At 43.6% G+C, this 17,632-nt stretch overlaps 1 protein-coding gene across 2 annotated transcripts in view; it reads left to right on the top strand.

Moving 5' to 3' along the window:
- The window catches only part of LOC112253844 (cytoplasmic protein NCK2), a 51,846-nt gene that overhangs the window by 1,455 nt on the left and 32,759 nt on the right, over positions 1 to 17,632 (top strand). The window lies entirely within an intron of this gene.

The raw sequence follows: 17,632 nt of genomic DNA, 5'->3' as shown, positions 1-17,632 counted from the left end.
GGAGGCTCCTCAGAGGAGGAAGGGAAGGACCATCCTCCTCCAGTGAATTTCATTGAAATAGTAAAACATTAAAAGTGATCATTTTTAGATAAAATTGTAAATATAGTCACGTCACCAAATAATTGATTAAACACACTGTTTTGAAATGAATGTCTGCAGTAGCCTCAACAGCACTCTGGGGCGGCAGGGGGCCTTGTGGTGGACTAGTAACCGGAAGGTTGCAAGATTGAAACCCTGTGCTGATAAGGTACAAATCTGTCATTCTGCCCCTGAACAAGGCGGTTAACCCACTGTTCCTAGGCCGGCAATGAAAATAAGAATTGGTTCTTAACCAACATGCTTAGTGAAATATATATATATTTTTAAAACAACTCTGTAGGATAGCACCATGGTGTAGCTGGAGGACAGCTAGCTTCTGTCCTCCTCTGGGTACATTGACTTCAATACAAAACCTAGGCAGCTCATTCTCACCCGCTTCCAAAGACTTACACGGTAATTATAACAACTTACGGAGGATGTCCTCCAACCCATCATCACCCATCAACGGATCAGAGAATGAAATCATAAGCTACAACTATCTAGCACTGCAGTGCATAAAATGTGAACAGTTTTGAACAAATTAATTTGTAAAAAAAATGAAGGAAAGCTATATATATATATATTTTTTTCTCACTTTCACTTACTTAGCTAAATAAATGCAACTAGCTAGCTAGTTTAGGCAACTCCAGTCCTTGTGGGCCTGATTGGTGTCAAACTTTTTCTCCATCCCTAGCAAACACAGCTGATTAATCAAATTGCGTTCTAAAATGAAGATCATGATTAGGTGATTATTGGAGTACGGTGTGTTAGCTGGGGCTGGGATAAAACTGACAACAATCAGGCCCTCATGGATTAGAATTACCCACCCCTGGCCTACTCAAACACCCGGCTCAAACAGAGGGATACTATGTTAGCTAGCTGGCTATGACTATCCAACAGCTTTTGGTTTTACTCATTTATTACTAAACTGTTTTCCTGAACTGCTTACTGACTACACTGTAATGTTACTTCATGATTGTAGCGGGTTTGCTAACATGTTAGGTATCTTGACTATGACGTTACTTTAGCTAATATGGTGACAACGATGTAGGCTGTGTGTAGAGGTTATGATATGGTTTGGCTTGTAAAGGTTTTTTCGCCTGGTCACATACAGCTGATGTGTTCTGTATTGAAGTCCACAAGGGAAGGGAAAAGGTGAGAGGAATACAACGTGAATACATAGATGAGAGGGAATACACCGTGGCTGCTATGAAAGTGAACTGTGTTTACGTGTGATCAGGGGTGTATTCATTCCGACGATTCTGTTGAAAAACATTTCTTAAATGGAATGAAACGGGGATAAACATACCTGAATTTGTCCAATAGAAACTCTTGTTTGCAACTGTTGGACTAATGATTACACCCTAGATCAGCTAGATGCAGGCAAGATCTGATCTGATTGGTCAAAAGGCTAAGTGAAAAAAATATCAGAATAGGGCTCCCTGTGTAAACGCAGCCAAGGAATCTTCTGCACCTGTGCTAGAGAAACCAGAAATTCACTGTTTTTCTCACTGCACATTATTTCCTCTACCTGTGCAGGACTAACTTAAAGAATAGTAATATCCTTCACAGACATACTATTTTCATCTGTCTGCTACAATGGATAATTGAAGTCCAATAAGTCATGAATTAGTTATGTACCACATAGGGTGGTGCAAAATGTCACTGGTAACATAATTTGACTCAAATGCATTCCAACGGTTCTGCTTCAGTTCTCACACTGCTATTAAAAGCAAATCAAAATAGCAGTCTAAACTATAAATAGAGAGAATGAGTCTTTGGATGTAGACTGACTAGTTATTGAATGACATGCATTGGCATCCAGACCAATGAATGTAGGCTAGAGGAATCGTGTAATTATTATGGTTAAACTTGGTCAATCATAGTATTTTTAAACATAAATAATGATATGACTCTTAGATGGATACTTTGGGATTTTGGAAATGGGGCCCTTCATGTACTTCCCCAGAGTCAATCATTTTTGTCTTTGTGTGTGGTTTGAAGGAAGTTGCTAACTAGTGCTAGCACAATTGCTAACTAGTGCTAGCACAATTGCTAACTAGTGCTAGCACAATTGCTAACTAGTGCTAGCACAATTGCTAACTAGTGCTAGCACAATTGCTAACTAGTGGAAAATACCCATAGACTTACAGTCATTGTGCTAATGCTAGTTAGCAATAGCTCGCGACACTAAGTCTAACTTCCTTCATACTGGACACAGAGACATACAAATTATATCAACTAGTTCATCGGACTCTGGCGAAGGAGATTGTGAAAATGAAATCTGGGAATGAATTTAACCTTTGTAGTACTGCAGAGTTATGTGTTTTTATCCCAAAGTGAACCTGCATGGCCAAAAATAATATCCAAGCTCCAGGTTTGAAATGTCTCTCTGCAGAGCGTTGTAATTGCCTGTAAAACGCCTCTCGAATGACGTTAGCTGCCTCTTGACTGTGATATTAGCACTCTGTCTAGTTAAGTGTTCAGCTAGTTCACAATGTCTCAACTTAACAGGCTACAGCAGACAGCACGTTTCACAAAATAGACTGGTTCCAACTCCCAAGAGAAATATTGTTAGAACTTCATTAGCTACATAGTTGTAGCAAAGCAATTACACTCAACTGGCTTGCAAATTTTGTGTAGTGCAAAGTCCTTGACCAATCCAAGCCAGCTCACAGCACAATCAGGCAGGCCATTATCGATAAGAAGGTCTCCGTCTACTCTGCTTCATTTCCCCAACAGTTGGGTGAAGCAGAACGAGAAGGAGAGGGATGTTGATGGATGTCTGGAATAAGTCTTTTTTTATTATTAGAGGTCGACGTGGAAAAAGTAGCCTTTTAATATTTAATCGCTGTGCAGTGAATCATCGATGCCATGAACAAGAATGAGTTTGGGTAATGGTACTTTAAAGTATTGGAGGAAACTTTGACTTTCCTTTTACACGAGGTAAATGTTATCCAGCACATAAAAGCAAACTCCCGTGCCAGCGGTTACTGAGACAGATCTGTAAACATAACCTTAATGCTCAACGTCTGCACTATATAGGGAATAGGGTGCCATTTGGGATGCAACCAGTGAATCCAAGAAAAAAATCGGGCTGAGCCACATCCTGGTCAGTATGACCCAGAACGAACCCAATGGTAGTCTAGATTATGCACAGGGCATTTGATTACCCTAGTGCACTCAAACATGGTTTCTTTCGTCACATGAAAGATTATCCCAGTAGCATGCTGTAACCTCTGAACATGAGGAGGCATGGGCAGGGGAGGCACAATGATCCGCTCTGTTTGGTAGTGAGGGCTGACGCACTTCCCGGACCCTCACGTTGGGAGCATATGTCTAGCCGATTTGGATGCGGAACTGCTAGTGCCCCTGGCAGCAGTAGGATACTTCTGTGTGGCGCCACTCACCACTCTCTTTTCTCCATTGCAAAGGGGTTCATATACGTGGCTTGCAGTATAACACTAGTTACCAGACCTTATGTCACTTCGCCTGGTCTTTATATTGTATCTCGTTCCTCCCTCTCCACTTGTCCTTCACCTTGGAGAATGTAGTGTGGTAATATTTGATATGCGTGCATACACTATATTGTGTATGTACCTCACATGCAATGAATCTATTAAAAAGTATATCTGACTCCATAAAGATTATTTAGCAATATGCAAGGTGCTATGTAGACCATGTGCATGTATTATGCTTTTCTAAGTGTATTTAATTACTTTGTAAAAGTGAACAATACATTATATATGGCATAAAGCTTAAGTTACAAAGCATTACAAGACACTGAATCTCGCCACAGCAGGTCAGGAACAGAAAAGAGAAGGAGACAATGAATCTAAGACCTTTTATAACATCGGAGTTGTTGACAAATTGCATTACTGTGAAGTTAACCTCCAATCAGATATCAGACCTACATGATGTAATACCAGCAGAAACTCAGCTTCTCAGAGGTGTGACAATGGGAGTTGGTGAGATCAACACAGAGGAGGCTGAATTCCTGAGAAGATGATAATAGCTTTTTGCATAGAGTGTTAATAAGAAGAGTCACTGCGGGGGCTGCCCTACAACGATATTCTCTAGCACTTCTTACTAGAGGAAGGAGTTCAACTTCCTGTATCTCTCTACTATCTTTCAGAACACCATTTGAACCAGTCTTTGATTCTGTCTGTGGGAACTTGGTAGTGCGTTAACTTTTAGGGTAGCTGTAAAACATGACACTAGTTGGCGAGGAGTAGTGTTGCTAATTTGTTACGAGGATACTTTACCGAGTGAGTTTTTGACACAGTTCCAGTAGCCAGGAATATTTCCAGTATCAGGGCTAGAGTTGGAGTCTCGCCTCTCGAGTGAAGGTGCTATTTGAGCATTCTCCATTTTGGAGTTGAAGCGGGCAAGCATAGACGGTGCATGTGTTGGTGTACGTGAATACAACTGGGTTTGAAACATAGGCCTAAAGCCTTGGGATGCTTGTGATCTCGAGGGCTGCTTGCCGGAAGAGAACATTGTGCTGGGGAAGAAATCCTCACCACTGTTGCTGTTTCTTATCGTGTGAAAGGGTCCTACCGGGGAGTTTCTGCTTGTAGACAGATGTCAAAAAGGCAGACGTTGGGATTACCTTGGCTTCTGGTCAAAGCCAGTCAAGAAATCCATGGGCTGTAGTGCGTAGGCAGACCAAAGGGCTGTCAAGGGGAGGCCACTTTTTGGATTGTGAAGGCGTCTGTAGCTTAAATAAGATAATTGCAGCGTGTGTGTGTGTACGCGTTTGCATCTGCATCTTTGGTCTGCCCTGTTTAAGCCTGAAGACAGACAGTGTTCCTCCACCCCAGAGCTCTGGGATTGGTAGTCATTACCGAACTCTGACACATCATAGTACCTCTGTTTCATGCGCCGGCTACATAATGATGTCATTCCCGCGTCCCACAGGGCCACAGCGTTGCGTGTTCAGGTTTGCCAAGACAGAGACTCATCCAGAGGGGACAAACAGAACAGGAGAGGGAACCTTTCAACATACAAGAAATGGTTGTTCCTTTTTCAAGGGGAGCAGATTCCAAGAGAAAAGGGGAATCTACAACATTGACTCTCCAGTGAATCATAGTCAACGTGAAAGAGGATGTTATGTAGCCTAACAACGTAGACTAGTGTGTATGACTAAGTAAGCCGTATGCAGCTAATATATACACACCCCATGCAGTTTCCAGTTTGTACACTTCTTTGTGTTGACCTAGACTAGAGCAGGCCTCACAACAGGCTGGATGACAGTGAGATTATTCTACCGTGGTAATGTGAACTGCAACAGGAGCACAGTATAATGCCGAGACATTTGTCTGTTGTGTTGAGTGTGCGCGTCAGAGAGGTTCTGTCAAGAGTAGGAATTTTATACTCCCGAGGTCAAAGAGCAATTCTATCAGTGAAGCAGAGCCTGGTGTCACCAGATCATAATCATTGTCACAGAGCACCTTTGTCACTTGTGACTCTGGCTGTCGATGCTAAATGGGACAAAGTGAAACTGGGAGGGAGAGAGATTGAGAGGGAGAAAGGCGAAGGGAGAGAAGGAGAAACATCCCCTGTAGAGATGTCTAACAAAATCTGACAGTTACCCAAAAGTTGTCGCGTTTGGCAGTTGATCTCATTAAGATGTGCTGACCTCAGAAGCATTATTCCTTAATTGGTCTGAGCTAATAAAAGATTTTCACTAGAAGATGGCTCATGGGTAGGTTACAGTGTCTCTGGGAACCTTGTTGCTAGCTTGCACTGTTTCCTCTCCTTTCATGTGGTGGTGGAAATGTCAGTTGTTGTGTTTGGATAAGAAGTCATTTGAAAATTCTCCTTCTGTTCTATCTTCCACCGGTATGTTTGTGAAATGGATGATTTTCCCATCTGTGATTCTCTGAGATGTGCGGCATCTGCTTCTGTTCTGTCTCTAGGCGAATAGTAACGGCTCCGCCGACTCCACCAATGTGAGATATTTTAATATTTCATGAGTATGTCTTTTTACCTGCTTTGTCCCACTTTTCCTCTGGAATATAGATTTCACAGTTTCTTACTGTTTCTGTTTTCTCAGCACCTCAGCTCAGTATGACAGATTTGAACACCATTTTGGAGGCGGTTGCTATCACAACAGTCTCAGGATGTGCAGTGGATGCCAGATTTCCACAACTATCACTTCACTTCAAATCTCAACATCTTAGTTCGTACCTGGAAGAATGACTATAGAGTTTTTCAGGAATTGGGGCCAAGACGAATTCCCCAACATCTATTTTGTTACCTCAAGTAAATCAGGGTTTGAAACATGCAAATTTCAATCACGGGAGAGATCAATGAGAACCTGAAGATGCCTGTCAGAGTCAGACGGCCACAGTCTCTGCTAACCCAGTATGCTGGCAACAGAGATGCTTCGAGCTCCAGTTCTTTCAGTTCAGGTTCATTTGATGAATGCTAGAGAGTACAGGGGCTTTAACTACAAACTGACCGCTGTGTACGGTCAAATGAGGGATTCCTCTTCTTCCAGGAAACGTCAGACAGGTCCTGGTCATCACCAAAACAACCTCCGTCCAGCCGAGGCATCCACAGCTTCCTGCTATGGTGGCGAATCGCACAGATTCATGTGGACTTTCATAATGTCTTTTAAAACAAGCCCTTTCTGAGCTTGTTTTAGGCTAACTGCTGTGGAGATGGGATGTTAGATTCCACTGCTGTGCCATTTTGAATGAGTTTAAAGGATCTGAAAAGCATAATCTTGCTAGCTACCCTTCATAGCAGCCGCCAACTCAGGTTTAGGCTAATACACTAATATCATGCATCGTAATTACTTTTATCGCCACTTAAAAGCCCTTTTGCTCAAAGTTATTCAGAGATTTTGCAGTCATTGACCGCGGCCCCAACAAGTAGAATAGGACTACCCTTACATTTGACGTTTTAATTATCTAGCAGACAATCTTAACCAGAGAGACTTACAGAAGCAATTAGGGTTAAGTGCCTTGCTCAAGGGCACATTGAATCTTTGTTTTGTTTTACCTAGTCGGCTCTGGGATTCAAACCAGCAATCTTTCGATTACTGTCTCAATGCTCGTCCGAAGTTTGAACCACGGGGATGGCAAATTCACTTTTCAGATGCAGCACCTGACAGCACACACTACTTTTAGATGGTTGTTTTGTGACTATGGACTGAGAAAAAGGCTTGTCATCGATTAGAATAGGCCTACGTTGTGACCTGCGCCTGACCTCATAAACTATCCATTCAATCATGATGAGTCATGAGTATGTGACCTTTACCGGAATGTCAGAATGCCTCATGGAACTGGTCATCCAGTGTTCAGCAGATGGGATGCTTGCTGTGAAAATTAAACTGGGGACATTGTTCTGTAGGTATGTTACCTGATGGCTCTAATAGCCTACTGTGCTCATGACACTAATAACCTGACTACACCGCTCGCGTCGCGTGCGCGAGCATTGCAAAATACATTTAGGAATCTATGTTGTTCAATTATTGCACCCACACTCGCTCGCGCCAACGAGCGTCTGCGATGCCAAGGGCTAAAATAGAAGTCATTCCTATTTCTGACGCAGATCGCCCTGCAAGTCCTGCCTCTTCCATCTCCTCATTGGTTTATAGAAGCAGGTACCCACGTGCCATCTCCTCATTGGTTTTACCCACGTGGGTAATTGAAAGATTAAATGTTTTGCTGGTTGTCGTGGTAACACTATGAAAGTGTAGATGCCAATCACCATATAAGTTCAAAGATGAAAAAGCCTGGAAGGAGGAGAGATGACTAGAAACGATTCAGTTGACCTAATTATGTGTGGATTAACTGTTGGAGTAGAGGACCTTGTGCATTTCAGGTAAAATAACAACTCAATGTTTATCCCAGGACAAATTAGCTAGCAACAGCAAGCTAGCTAAATAGGACAAAATTAGCTAGCAAGTGCAAGCTACATGTTTCATGCTTTTCAACCTGTCCCCAAATTAATGTAATTGGTTTTGAGTTTGTTTTGATATTTTAACCTGCGTGTCATGATCGCGTTTGGTGTAGGGGGACAAAATAAATGTATGCGCACGCACGCAGCCGGTTTGGGTTCCGTGTAAACAGTGTGATAGAACAATAATACAACTGTGTTATTTTGGCCATGGAAGAAGCTAAATCGGACAGACATCAAGATTACATTTTGGTCTACTGTTGGAGGCTATAACTGAATACTTAGTTATGTTTCTGTTTGTGTGCCACCATGCCTCACTGTCAACAGAGGCAGCAGGGTAGGGTGAGGCAGAGCCTGCCTCTGAGTCTAACTGTGGAGTGATTATTCTCTCTAGAATGTTCTAGAGCTGTCTCTCTCTCTCCCTTTCCCTCTCTCTCCTCTTACCCTCTTTCCCTATCTCTCTCTCACTCTCTCCACTATCTATCCACTCAAACCTCCATTCCGAGCAGCTCTTTCCCAACAGGAGCATGTTACAGTGCTATTTGTACCAGCTAGCAGGGAGGGATACGGCACAAGCCGTGGACAGGCTGAACAGGAGTCGGGACCACATTTGAACAGAGAAGTGGTTCCGAAAGGTTGGTTATGTAAAAAAAAAAAAAATATTGGAAAGGATTGGTTTATGTAAGAGAGCTTGCTGTTGTTGACGGGTCAATATGTCTTTTCCCACTGGTTTCTAAGAAGGGCAGGCTCTTCAATTCAGAAGGGCAGGATCTTGCTCCCTTGCACTTTCTGGGCAGGCCCTGAGTTGTTTTGTCCGCTTTGCCGTTCAGTCTTCATGTTCTTCTTTTCATAGAATAAAGATGGGTTTTCTTTGAATGAGGCTACTTTCTCTGCTCTTTGTATCTGCTTCCTGCAAACCCTTTCCCCCACCAGACAGTGAGTGCAAAGAAACATTGTTTCTGAATATCAGGCCTAGACTCTCTCCTCGCTACTGAATGAGAGCCTTGGGGTGAACCAGACTGTTGCAGTGTTCTGTCTTGCTCTCTCCTCACTGGGGAAATAAAACGTGTTATAGATCCAATAAGACTAAAAGTATGTGCTCCAACAGTAGACGTGAACATTGTCACACTGCCTAAAGGTCCTTCTAAAGCTCTCAGTATGCAGACCATGATCTGGAGCCAGAGACTACACTGGAAATCCAATTTGAGGAAAGTGGAGACTGAAGGGGCAGTTTAGGACATTTAGGATGACGAGGTGAAGTGGAGGGTGTAGCTGACACTAGGGTTGCACATTTTGGGGAATATTCAAAGGTGGGAACTTCCCGTGGGAATTAACGGGAATATATGGGAATTAACTGAAATATATGCAAATTAATATTAATACCATTTAAATGTAGATGTTTTTTTTGCATTGGATATAGTCACCATATCATATGGAGACAGAAACATAAACCTTTTACCTTATCATAAGTAGACATAATTGCAAATGATTAAATCCTTCCAATTTAAATTTAAAAAAGTATTTAGTTACGAATTGAACTTTAAATAAATGAGTTGACTCTTCACATGGGATGATTTCACTGAACAACAAAAGAAAGGGAATATTGAATGATCCAATGATCCATTGCATCTCCCAAAAATGTTTTCAACAAACATCTGTGAAATGATAGTCTAGAAACTAAAGCTTTGGTTGTCTTCCTCTCAGGCTTCCATGTCTTCTCCCTGGACCTCCTCAATCTCCACCTCTTGAACATCAGACTCTGAGGACTCATCTTCACTGTCATTTTCCAACCTTGTAGAGGATGGTTCGTTGTCAGGCTCAAAAATCCTCACATTTGCCTGGAAGGCCACCAATCTGTCAACCCTTGTATTGGTCAGCCTGCGTGCTTTGGTGTGTGTGTTCCTAAACAAGGACCAGTTGCATTCTGAGGTGGCTGATGTTGGTGGGATTTGGAGGATGATGGAGGCAACAGGGGAAAGAGCCTCAGATCCACAAAGACCCTTCCACCAGGTGGCTGATGAGATATGTTGGCATGACTGCCATATTGCTCTCCATCCCAAAGCCCTTGCTTGGAAGTGTACTTCCCCAGGCTTCAGGCAGAAGTTGTCATGCTTTTTGATGTATTTCAGAACTGCAGTTTCCTCTGCTTGGAGCAACAGTGAAGTGGGCAGGGCAGTACGGATTTATTTTCTTACATCTGCAAGCAGAGTCTGAACATCAGACAGGATGGCATTGTCTCCCTCAATCCGTGCAATGGCTACTGCTATAGGTTTCAGGCTGCTTACCACTCTCTCCCAAAATACATCATCCAGGAGGATCCTCTTGATGGGGCTGTCCATATCAGCAGACTGTGATATTGCCATATCTTGGAGAGACTGTCAAACATGATGACAACACCACCCCAACAGGTGTTTCTGGGCTCTTATTCTTCTCACTTTGCTTGGTGAGGTAGATTGCTGCTATAACTTGATGCCCCGTTATATACCTAACCATTTCCTTGGCTCTCTTGTAGAGTGTATCCATTGTTTTCAGTGCCATGATGTCCTTGAGGAGCAGATGCAATGTAGCATAGCTAATGTGTGTGATGTGAGGGTAGGACTCCTCCACTTTAGACCAAGCAGCCTTCATGTTTGCAGCATTGTCTGTCACCAGTGCAAATACCTTCTGTGGTCCTAGGTCATTGATGACTGCCTTCAGCTCATCTGCAATGTAGAGACCGGTGTTTCTGTTGTCCCTTGTGTCTGTGCTCTTGTAGATTACTGGTTGAGGGGCGGAGATGATGTAGTTAATTATTCCTTGCCCACGAACATTCGACCACCCATCAGAGATGATTGCAATACAGTCTGCTTTCTCTATGATTTGCTTGACCTTCACTTGAACTCTGTTGAACTCTGCATCCAGAAAATGAGTAGATAAAGCATGTCTGGTTGGAAGAGTGTTTGCTGGGCGAAGAACATTCAGAAATGTCTTCCGATACACTTTGCCTGTGAGCATCAGAGGTGAACCAGTTGCATACACTGCTCGAGCAAGACATTCATCAGCATTTCTCTGACTACGTTCCATTGAGTCAAAAAAACTTCTGATTCCAGGAGGACCATGAGCTGTTGCTATCGATAAGGTGTCTGATTCATCATTTTCACCTCAAATAGAAGTAAAGGGACTTTTGTCAAAGGCTGCTTGTTGTGAGCGCTGAGGGAACTTTATGCACTTGGCCAGATGATTCTGCATCTTTGTTGCATTCTTCACATATGATTTGGCGAAGTATTTGCAAATGTACACAGCTTTTCCTTCTACATTAGCTGCAGTGAAATGTCTCCACACATCAGGTAGTGCCCGTGGCATTTTCCTGTGAAGATTAGTAAAAAATAAAATCCAAATACAATTCCATGTACTGATAAATAGTTAAGCAGTTAGATTAAACAACTAATTTGTAAGATAAATGTTTTTAAATGAAACGTGAATGGGAACAGGTAACTTAACGATCCTCAATTAGCAGGCTCAAGGAAGCTAAAACCCACATGGTAGAAAAAACTAACTAGCAGAAATGGTTAACAAGTTAGAAATTATTTAAACACACTTTGCCAAAGGTTACTGTTTACTAGTTAATAAAAAATCTAATATGTCGTATAAAATATATTCACCCCACCCAGTATTGTAATCAAAACTTACCAGAAAGCATGTAGTCCTTGGCTCAGACTGTGTAGTAGTGTGGTCTCAATAGCATCTCGTTAGTGTGCAAGATCTTGAGAATCAGCTGCACATGTGATGGAAGACTGCACTGTGCATGCAGAGGGTTGCATTTTCATTGACTTGGGGATAGTATAACCAAAATATGCCACAATACCTAGAATTGTCTTATGTGTATCAAACAAATAAGGTTCACTATTATAAGCCAACTTTTTTTGTTGAATTTAGGAAAAATCCCAAAATTCACTGGCTTAAAAATTCAGGAAATTTACTGGAAAGTTTCCAACCCCATTCTAACCCTTGCTGAGACAGAAGGGGTAGTCAGACATTTTGTCATACACCTGCCTTAATTGCTCTCATAATCTCTTGTGGACAGACTACGTAAACATAAATGGTACCGTACATCTGTCATGATACAACCGGATGTGTGAGGTAACGAGCAGTATTACTTCCGGTGCTTTGGACAAATCACGATTTCAAAGGTGAATTCTGAAAGTGGAGGGGACATTTGGTCAATAGACTTGCAAAGCGAGACGGTGGAGCTCTTCCTTCCGGTTCCGATCCTCGTTCTATCTCTTCTTTTTAACATGTATGGACCCAGTCACGAAACAGGAAGTACAGGTTCCCAGGCCTCTTCCGTGAACCGTATGGTTTAGTTAGCATGTAGGCCTATGGTAATATGATATTAATATGCATGTCCAGGTGTCGTTGCTGCTCCAATAGCCAGTGATAGTCTCCAGAGAGGCCTAGGGAGCCTGTACTTTCTGTATCGTGACTATACTATGGGAGAGCGAGGGACATTTCTTGGCCCCTGAGGCTCCCTAAGGCACAGTCTCCAGCTGTTGTGGTAACCTTTGACCCCTCCTCCTTCCTGTTTAGGTCATGGATCTCGTCCCTCTTCCTTCCCATTCTCTCCAGACTGCTGATCTGATGTGATAGGCCTGTTCAGTCATGCTATCATGCATATTTCATCTCCATGTCTGAGCGGTAGCCGATGTCATCAGTTCTTGTCTGTTGGAAAGAGCCGTTCTGTGAACATGATGGATCCCACAACTTTCCATTTCTGGTGGCTTCGCTATCTCATCATCGCTCTCTGCTAGACCTGTTGAGGAAGCTGGAGATCACACGAGAGCGAAAGGCCCAGTCTAAATATGGACTATGTGTTGATTGAATGTGGTCTCATTTGAAACCCTCAGCTCTCCAGTCTGCTTGGCAGAGACCGATAGCGGAGATTAGCATAAAGACAGGTTTTATTCTCTCTTTAACGCAGCAGGCAGCTAGCTAGTCCACGGGATGGGTTCACTCTGAGGTGTGGGTGTCACCAGGCCCCTCTGAGCAAATCAAGTGGAACGCAATTACCGTGTGCATCCTCGCTCTGATAAGGCTTTTTAAAAGCTTTCTCTCTTTCCCTCGCTCTCGTCTTTTTTCTCTTGCGCTCTCCTTTCTCTCTCCTTCCATCTCTCTCTCTCTCTCTCTCTCTCTCTCTCTCTCTCTCTCACCCATCCATCATTCATCTATGCTGTTGCACGTCCAACAGAATTACCAAGGATTCATTGTTTCATGTCTTTTAGTTCGGGAACCTGTCACCCTTGACTGTGTAACTGACAACACTGAAAGGCCCAGTGGATGCCTGTGGTTGTGGTTGTCTTATCGCTCTAACGGGGCTTGACGATCAGTCAGCAGTTAAATCACGATAGGCCCTAGATCAGATAAAGCATATGTCTAGAGCAAGTTGTGCATAGCAGGGATATTTGGCTGCTCCAAAATATCCAAGCGGGCAGGCAAAAGGATGGCCGAAGATGACACCGTTCCTTGCTCACACGGTGTGAGCGTAGGAGGGTGTGCGTGCGTGTGCCAGTCAGTCCACCGTTAGTGGGGCGTTGAGCTCCGTCGTCTATTTCAGAATTCAGGAGAGTAGTCCTTCTCTCCTCACCTGTGACCGTGCTGTGGTGTCAGAGAGCCTAGTCGGATGATTAGAACCTAGATGGTAAGTTGGCAGCCACACAGACACACACACTCGTTCCTCCCCCACTGTGGGCCAAGGCCAGATCAACAGATGTAGCTGGACCAGCTCCCCCCCCTCTCTCTCACTCTCTCTGTGCCGTGACTCTTCCTGCACTCTTACCCTCTGATGCAGATGTACAAACCGGGCCGTCACTGTGTGGGTACCGTGAGGGCTGCGATGTGTATACTCCTCCCACTGCCTCCCACTCAGCAGCAGTAGCAGCAGCTCCCTGGTCCATACGGACTACCGAAGGAGCCTAAACCACTAGCACTATGCTAATGCAAATATTGTCCTCTTTGACTAATAATCAATGACCGTGTGATCTCTTTGATGAAAACTCCTGATTTCGCTTAAGATTGGCTACTACAAAACTCCTGAATGTATTAGGCTATGCTTAAAATATCATAAATGAAAATAGAAAGATTTTAAAAAATAAAATCAGAGTAATTGGAATGGATTATCTTGAGTTTAATTGACTTTTATAAGCTGAGAGCAACTGTTTAACTGTTGAGAATTCCCCTGGCCCTGTCAGCCGATGGGCTAATTTAATTATCACTGTTTACGTTCCTCTCTGTAATAAGTAGCTAACGTGTGTTAGTTGTGTGTCCTCCGGCTTGTATATCACTTAATTCTGCTCCCTTTGTCAGGCTGCCTCTTCTGCCTCCAATTATCTGTACTCTCTCTCTATTCTCTCTCCCTGTTTCTGGAACATTCCACATCAGCCTGGACCTATTGTTCGACTAGTGAGGAGAAACATTGGGAAATACGTTTATATTGTGCGGGGTTGTGTGATGTGCGGGGTTGTATGATGTGTAGTGTGGTGTGATATTGAGCAGTGAGATGTTAGCTTGAGGGGACAAACATCATTGTAAATTCTTGCAGAACAGAAGGTTACAGCTGTGACTTGTCTTGCTAACGGCACAGAGTAGGACTACCTCTTCATCTCCCCATAACCTCCCTCTATGGCTCTTGGGCGACAGTGTGACACGAGTCATATTAGGAACACCGAGCAAACTGGACAGACAGAAACCGAGTCACAAGTTTGTAGTGTTTAGCCTTGTGTAGCCTATTTTCTTGGATTAAAAGTGATATCTCACACAGGCTACTTTTTTTGTCAAGAATATGGCTTTTCCAAGTTGCAGGCAACAAATGGGCTCTTATTCACTTGGACGACACAACCTCTTCCAGAACAGACATTGTGTGTGGGAGAGTGTTAGAAAGAGGCAGAGAGAAAAAGACAGAGAGGGAAAAATGACCAAAAACTTGTCATTTTAAAAGAAATCCAAAATGACATCCTTGGCCAGGATAAACATGGCTCACTCTCTGGGGCAGAATCTACAGTAATTGAAAAGGAAGGAGGAGGTAATGCTGAATCTGAGAGGGGGCAGAGCAGAGGCCTACATTTTGAGCTCTATCCTTTAATGAGATTGGGGAATGAACCTGGTAGTTCAGAAAAACCTCTCTCTTTCTCCTATATTAAGTAATGAGAAAAGTAATGCTGGAATGTTCTCTTACATTTTTTAAATATAAACCTTATTTAACTAGGTAGGTCAGTTAAGAGCAAATTCTTATTTACAATGACGGCCTACTCCGACCAAAACCGGACGACGCTGGGCCAATTGTGCGCCGCCTTTTGGGACTCCCAATCACGACCGGATGTGATTCAGCCTGGGTTCGAACCTGTAGTGACGCCTCTTGCACTGAGAATGCAGTGCCTTGGACCGCTGCGCCTCTCGGGAGCCCCATTCTATGGGTGTAGAAAGACTGTATGTGTCTTCTGTCTGTCTGTTTCTGCATAGTAGTTGGATTGCAAGATTAAACCAATGAATACCAATTAACAATCAGCAATTGCTCAAATGGAGCTAATAGCATAATAGCATTCTAATGAGATTCAGATCTGTTGCAGAATCACAAGATAAGGAGAGAACAGTTAGAATTGGCCCAGCTTCTGGGAACAGTTAGAATTGGCCCAGCTTCTGGGAACAGTTAGAATTGGCCCAGCTTCTGGGAACAGTTACAATTGGCCCAGCTTCTGGGAACAGTTACAATTGGCCCAGCTCCTGGGAACAGTTAGAATTGGCCCAGCTTCTGGGAACAGTTAGAATTGGCCCAGCTTCTGGGAACAGTTAGAATTGGCCCAGCTTCTGGGAACAGTTAGAATTGGCCCAGCTTCTGGGAACAGTTAGAATTGGCCCAGCTTCTGGGAACAGTTACAATTGGCCCAGCTTCTGGGAACAGTTACAATTGGCCCAGCTCCTGGGAACAGTTAGAATTGGCCCAGCTTCTGGGAACAGTTAGAATTGGCCCAGCTTCTGGGAACAGTTAGAATTGGCCTAGCTTCTGGGAACAGTTACAATTGGCCCAGCTTCTGCCACTTGGGTGTTCTGTCATGTTTTGGGAGAACAGCTGCATTTTAAAAGATGTTGTGTGAAGCTCTGGATCTGCTGACAGCGCACACACAGGCCTGCTGTATAATCTCACGGGAGATGCTTGTTTTCTTGCACAACAGCCCGTCTCTTGTCTTTTCGCTCAGGGCTAGGCTAGGGATTTATTGTGATGGGCCTGAGAAGAATACTGCTGTATCCGTGCCAGTCTCTCTCAGGCTAATGATTGCCTGCCGACGGGCCCCGGCTCCCCCGGTCCTTGTAAACGGATGTATGTTCACAACAAGTGAACGCTCTGGAGTGTTTCATTGTGTCCCTGGCTGCCCGCGGCCATGCGTCTCCCTGGTAGTCACCATCTGCAATCTCAACTGTCTGTAGGTACATTAATGATCTGGCCGGGGTCTGATCTACTTTTAATGGTGTCAAGTGTGGATTAAACATGCAGATGCATTGAGTCGTAGGGAAATACGCTGACATTAAAAGGAGTACCGACCACTAGCTTATCGGTGTACATGCAAGGACAGAATACATATCCCCTTTAAAGCAGGGGCCAACGGGTGCGTACGAGTTCTCCTTTTTCCCCGAGGAGTGGGCCATTCAAGGTCTGTGGCTTAGAATTGGAACTAGGTCCATGTCCCAGGTGAGTGAATTGCTCGACTGTACAGTAGAGAAGGAATGAATGAGAGCCTGTAGTCAAAGCCATCAGGAGGAGGCCCAGTTGTTTTGACAGGTGCTCAGCTAGCCGCTACTGTAGCGGGTCATTTTTGTGAGCGCTAACTGCAACCAGACGGCCTAGAGGTTTAGGGGAAGAGAGGGAGCACTGGAAGCACATGCTGCTGAGAGAGAGAGAGAGAGAGAGCACACACTTTGTGTTCAGTGTTGACGAGTTAAGGAGACACTTTTTAATCAACGTGTGCACATGTTCATGATATGTGTGCTTTCCTATTTTGTGTGGAAGGAGCACACCTATTGCTCTCCCCTATCTTGCAGGAGCCTGGTTTTAATGTGGTGGACTACTGCAGTCATCTGCATAACCGAGAGTAGTAATGGTGGGACTTTATCATCATGAAGGGTAGCGGTAGTACTGTCCCTGTTAAACTGAGCAGAAGACGACTTAAGGCGCTTTGGACGAAGTCGATAAGCACGGAGGTAAAATGTCGGCTTTCAAGAAAAGGTTTGAAGGATTTTGTTTGAATTAATTTGTTTGTCTCAAGTACGATGCATTAATAATTCTAACTGGCTAGTTCACTTTTCATGGGCCAACATATATTTATACCTTGTATAGCATCTTCTACCTGCTTCTAGTACCAATGCCGTCCTTAGACCAGGCAACTCAGACCACGGGCTAGGTGAAGTCCGGAGTGTTCCAGAAACATAGTTCTGCAATCTGCATAGAATATTTACAATGCCTGGAGAAAAGATGGAACCTCTCAAGAACCACATCAATATTATGTGATCATAATACCAAAAAAAACGCTTCCAAAACAGGCCTGTTTTAGTCATAAAAATGCATCTGCAGCAGCAGCTTTGACAGAGTTATTTTAATGACATTCTGGTGGTACTGGGG

The sequence above is a fragment of the Oncorhynchus tshawytscha genome, linkage group LG07 (genome assembly GCF_018296145.1).
Source record: "Oncorhynchus tshawytscha isolate Ot180627B linkage group LG07, Otsh_v2.0, whole genome shotgun sequence".
In the NCBI taxonomy this organism is placed as follows: Eukaryota; Metazoa; Chordata; class Actinopteri; order Salmoniformes; family Salmonidae; genus Oncorhynchus; species Oncorhynchus tshawytscha.
Note: the sequence above shows the minus strand (reverse complement) of the source record. Positions and strands in the feature narration are given on the sequence as shown.